Here is a 6,000-nt window from a genome sequence, read left to right as displayed (position 1 = left end):
TTAGAAATGAAAAAGGAGAAGTTACAACAGACACTGCAGAAATACAAATCATCCTACGAGACTACTACAAGCAACTCTATGCCAATAAGATGGACAACCTGGAAGAAACGTACACATTCTTAGAAAGGTATAACTTCCCAAGACTGAGCCAGGAAGAAATAGAAAATATGAACAGACCAATCACAAGTCATGAAATTGAAACTGTGATTAAAAATCTTCCAACAAACAAAAGTCTAGGACCAGATGGCTTCACAGGTGAATTCTATGGAACATTTACAGAAGAGCTAACACCCATCCTTCTCAAACTCTTCCAAAAAATTTCGGAGGAAGGAACACTCTCAAAATCATTCTATGAGGCCACCATCACCCTGACTCCAAAACCAGAAAAAGATACTACAAAAAAAGAAAATTACAGATCAATATCACTGATGAATATAGATGCAAAAGTCTTCAACAAAATACTAGCAAGCAGAATCCAACAACACATTAAAAGGATCATACACCATGATCAAGTGGGATTTTTCCCAGGGATGCAACGATTCTTCAATATATGCTAATCAATCAATCTGGTACACCATATTAACAAACTGAAGAATAAAAATCATAGGATCATCTCAATAGATTCAGAAAAGGCTTTTGAGAAATTCAACACTGATTTATGATAAAAACTGTCAAGAAAGTGGGCACAGATGGAACCTACCTCAACATAATAAAGGCCATATACAACAAACCCACAGCAAACATCATTCTAAATGGCGAAAAACTGAAAGCATTTTCTCTAAGATCAGGAACAAGACAAGGATGTCCACTCTCAGCACTACTATTCAACATAGTTTTGGAAGTCCTAGCCATGGCAATCAGAGAAGAAAAAGAAATACAAGGAATCCAAACTGGAAAAGAAGTAAAACTGTCACTATTTGCAGATGACATAATACTATACATAGAGAATCCTAAAGATGCCACCAGAAACCTACTAGAGCTAATCAATGAATTTGGTAATGTTGCAGGATACAAAATTAATGCACAGAAATCTCTTGCATTGCTATACACTAATGATGAAAAATCGGAAAGAAAAATTAAGGAAACACTCCCATTTACCATTGCAACAAAAAGAATAAAATACCTAGGAATAAACCTACCTAGGGAGACAAAAGACCTGTATGCAGAAAACTATAAGACACTGATGAAAGAAATTAAAGATGATACCAACAGATGAGAGATATACCATGTTCTTAGATTGGAAGAATCAATATTGTGAAAATGACTCTACTACCCAAAGCAATCTACAGATTCAATGCAATCCCTATCAAAGTACCAATGACATTTTTTACGGAACTAGAACAAAAAATCTTAAACTTTGTATGGAGATGCAAAAGACCCTGAATAGCCAAAGCAGTCTTGATGGAAAAAAACGGAGCTGGAGGAATCAGACTCCCTGACTTCAGACTATACTACAAAGCTACAGTAATCAAGAAATTATGGTACTGGCACAAAAACAGAAACACAGATCAATGGAACAAGATATAAAGTTCAGAGATAAACCCACATGCCTATGGTCAACTAATCTATGACAAAGGAGGCAAGGATATACAATGGAGAAAAGACAGCCTCTTCAACAAGTGGTGTTGGCAAAACTGGACAGCCACACATAAAAGTATGAAATTAGAACACTCCCTAACACCATACACAAAAATAAACTCCAAATGGATTAGAGACCTAAATGTAAGACCGGACACTGTAAAACTCTTAGAGGAAAACATAGGAAGAACACTCTTTGACATAAATCACAGCAAGATCTCTTTTGATCCACCTCCTAGAGTAATGGAAATAAAAACTAAAATAAACAAATGGGACCTAATGAAACTTCAAAGCTTTTGCACAGAAAAGGAAACCATAAACAAGACGAAAAGACAACCCTCAAAATGGAAGAAAATATTTTCAAATGACTCAATGGACAAAGGATTAATCTTCAAAATATATAAACAGCTCATGCAGCTCAATATTAAAGAAACAAACAACCCAATTCAAAAATGGGCAGAAGACCTAACTAGACATTTCTCCAAAGAAGACATACAGATGGCCAAGAAGCACATGAAAAGCTGCTCAACATCATTAATTATTAGAGAAATGCAAATCAAAACTACAATGAGGTATCACCTCACACCAGGTAGAATGGGCATCATCAGAAAATCGACAAACAACAAATGCTGGAGAGGGTGTGAAGAAAAGGGAACCCTCTTGCACTGTTGGTGGGAATGTAAATTGATACAGCCACTATGGACAAGAGTTTGGATGTTCCTTAAAAAACTAAAAATAGAATTACCATATGATCCGGGAATCTCACTACTGGGCATACACCCAGAGAAAACCATAATTCAAAAAGACACATGCACCCCAATGTTCATTGCAGCACTATTTACAATAGCCAGGTCATGGAAGAAACCTAAATGCCCACTGACAGACGAATGGATAAATAAGATGTGGTCATATATACAATGGAATATTACTCAGCCATAAAAAGGAACGAAATTGGGTCATTTGTAGAGACGTGGATGGATCTAGAGACTGTCATACAGAGTGAAGTAAGTCAGAAAGAGAAAAACAAATATTGTATATTAACGCATATATGTGGAACCTAGAAAAATGGTACAGGTGAACTGGTTTGCAGGACAGAAACTGAGACACAGTTGTAGAGAACAAACATATGGACACCAAGGGGGAACGTGGCAGGTGGTGAGGGTGGGGGTGTAATGAATTGGGCGACTGGGATTGACATGTATATACTGATGTGTATAAAACTGATGACTAATAAGGACCTGCTGTATAAAAAAATAAATAAAATTAAATTCAAAAATAAATAAAAGGAAATTCTGACATATTTCATAACATGAAAGTTGAGGACTTTATGCTAAGTGAAATAAGCCAGACACAGAAAAAACAAATACTGTATGGTTCAACTTATATGAGGTATGTAGAATAGTTAAACTCATAGAGACAGAAAGCAGGGTAGTGGTTGCCAGGGGCTAGGAAGGGCAGGGTGATGGGGAGTATAGGGTTAATGAGTATAGAGTTTGTTTTGCTAAATGAGTAAGTTCCCGAGATAGGAGGTAGTGATGGTTGGACAACAAAATCAAGGTACTCCTGATCTGTACACTTAAATATAGTTAAGATGGTAAATTTTATGTATTTTACGGCAGTTAAGAAAAAATGGGGAACAAAATGCCCCTCTTTGACATGTTTATGCTTTTTGGCTTGAATTCTATTTCGTCTAATATCAAGATTACTACCCCTACCTTCCTTATTTTTCCATTTGCCTGTTATGCCTTAGTTTATCCATTTATTTTTAGTCTTTCAAAACTACTTAGTTTCGAGTATAGCTTCTATATACAGTATATATACAGTTAGTTCATGTTTCGTGAGCCAAATTAAATGCCTTTTTCTTTTAGTAAATGAGTTAAACTTATTCACATTTATTGATATAACTGATATGGTTAGTCTCAACCATGGCAAAATTTTTCCTATGTATTTTGTTATATTTGCTATGTTTCTTTTCCTATGATGTATTCTTTGCTCTTTAATTTAAAACAATTTTTGGTCCTTGGAAATATTTGTATTTTTGTACTGGTGATTACAGTTGTGCTTATATGTTTGTAATGCTTCTAATCCCCTGGGGTTGGTTGGTTGTTTGCTAGGTTGGTTGGATTTTGCCTTTGGTGATCTGGTTTATCAGTTTTTTGTTTTTTTTTTTTACCATACTTTACCGCCCATCTCCTGCTTATACAACTATCAATCAGCTTATTCTATTTTCTTCTTCCCTTTCTCTTTCCCTTTTTTTCTATTTTGTCACAACATTTATACTATACTTTAGACTTCTACCCTCAACCCCACCTTTTTAAATTCTTATATCTGTCATTTACATACTGAAAAATTTCACCTGAGGTTTAGGATTTTCAGCAAAATCCTTTGGTTGAAATTCTCTCAGTCATTTCTTGGGGGGGATAAATTTTATCCTCTATAACTGACAAAATTAATCCAATAATAAACACATCTTCAACTTATTTTGCTATATAAATGTTATTCTAAAACTATGCTGTTGGGACTTCCCTGGTTGCGTAGTGGTTAAGAATCTTCCTGCCAATGCAGGCGACATGGGTTCGAGCCCTGGTCCTGAAGAGCCCACATGTCGTGGAGCAACGAAGCCCGTGTGCCACAACTACTGAGCCCACATGCTGCAACTACTGAAGCCTTCATGCCTAAAGCCCGCGCTCCACAGCAAGAAAAGCCACTGCAATAAGAAGCCCGCACATGCAAGGAAGAGTAGCCCTGCTCATCACAACTAGAGAAAGCCCGTGCACAGCAACAAAGACCCAACACACCCAAAAATTAAAAAAAAATTAAAAAAATAAAAACCTATGCTGTTGCTATTTTCTTTTCCTTAAACTAAATTAGTGGCAAAATACCAAGTCTGTCTCTCCTTCCTACCCTCCTCTGCTAGGAAAAAAAAAAAAAATCTTAAGTCCATAATAACGTCTCTTTCACATTGAGTGACCCATTTGGAAATATTGTCATTAAAAGCAACAAAAACATACCACACATCAAAAAAAAAAAGTCTTTCCAAAGAACTTTTAATAACATTCCCACTGGAACATTTAGATATAACCACCATTTAATTCAATCTCTGCTAAAACGTATAACGTTAATAATGATGTTCAGTGCTGGCATCATTCCCAGTCAATTGCAGTTCTATTTATTCATTTGATGTTTTAACATTTAGTTGAATCATCTAACCACAACATCCCAAGAAAAAGAATGGAGTAATTATATAAACACTTGGAGCAGAACAATTATAAAGCAAGAGTGTTAGCATTCAGCCAGGTTAGAGAGCTAATCTGAATATGCATATACCCTGAGGAGCAGGCACCAGTGGCCTTTACTATCTGTTTCATTATGTTGTTCTTTGATTTCTGCATGTTTATTAATTTTCTTTAATTAGATGGCATAGAATGTTTTCCTCACTTAGGTGTCAATGGTCATATATGCATATACACAAATTCCAACTCAGAGATGCCCAGGAGCCTTGGAAACATAGGTGGAGTATAATTACAGGACACTGGAACATCAACAGGGAAGAAATAAATGGGAGTTTGGCTGGAGTTAGACCTTTGGTGCCCATGGTAGGCACAAGGTCTACAATTAAATTCCTAAGTGGGCCTTCAATATGCACATTAGCTCATCAGGAAAACCCTTAGCATTTAACTGTAAGTGAAAATGTCATGTAATTTTAGAAGACCTTTTTGCAGCTCTGGGTCCATTTCATTAGCCTGAAGGGAAACCTTTAAGAAGGAGCAATTTCTCTGACCTTATTTTCTCGGTAGCCTTTTGTATCCTTCCTTTTCTTCCTCACCATCCTCTCACACAGTAACTATAAATATCTCTTTCTTGAACCCACTTACTTAGGTACTTGACAGCTTGACTCAGCTCTCAAGAAAGATGTGGTTTTGATTCATCTGTGCCTAAATCACTTGCTTTAAAATATCACATTTCTCAAGAATATACCACTTGAGTCCAAGTGAAGGCAAGGAATATTTCATGAAGCTTGGTAGAACTAAATTCTCTATGGGAGAAAGGAAAAAAATCTGGCCACTACAGAATGTCATTCTACAATGAAAGGGACTAGATAATAGCCTCAGGGACAGAATGTGTCAGAACATGATATTCTGTACAGAGACATCAGAAACCAAGATGTGTGTCACCCAGGCAGGTTCATTGTTAACCCACTCACTCTATGTGCTCTAAAATAAGGAAATGAAAACCTTAAAGGCAGAACACATCCCTTGCTTTTATAGCTCAAGAATTTCAAGGACAGGTATGTGTGTGAACTTAAGTCTTGATGAGGTGGCTAGTGCACAAAGGGAACATAAATGACTCATTCTCAATGATTCACTCTCATTCCCTCTTTAAAAAAATTTTTTAAAGAGCATGTAATTTCAAAGGTTCAAA

Source organism: Mesoplodon densirostris, chromosome 14 (genome assembly GCF_025265405.1).
Source record: "Mesoplodon densirostris isolate mMesDen1 chromosome 14, mMesDen1 primary haplotype, whole genome shotgun sequence".
NCBI lineage: Eukaryota > Metazoa > Chordata > Mammalia > Artiodactyla > Ziphiidae > Mesoplodon > Mesoplodon densirostris.
This window is presented reverse-complemented; position numbering follows the sequence as displayed.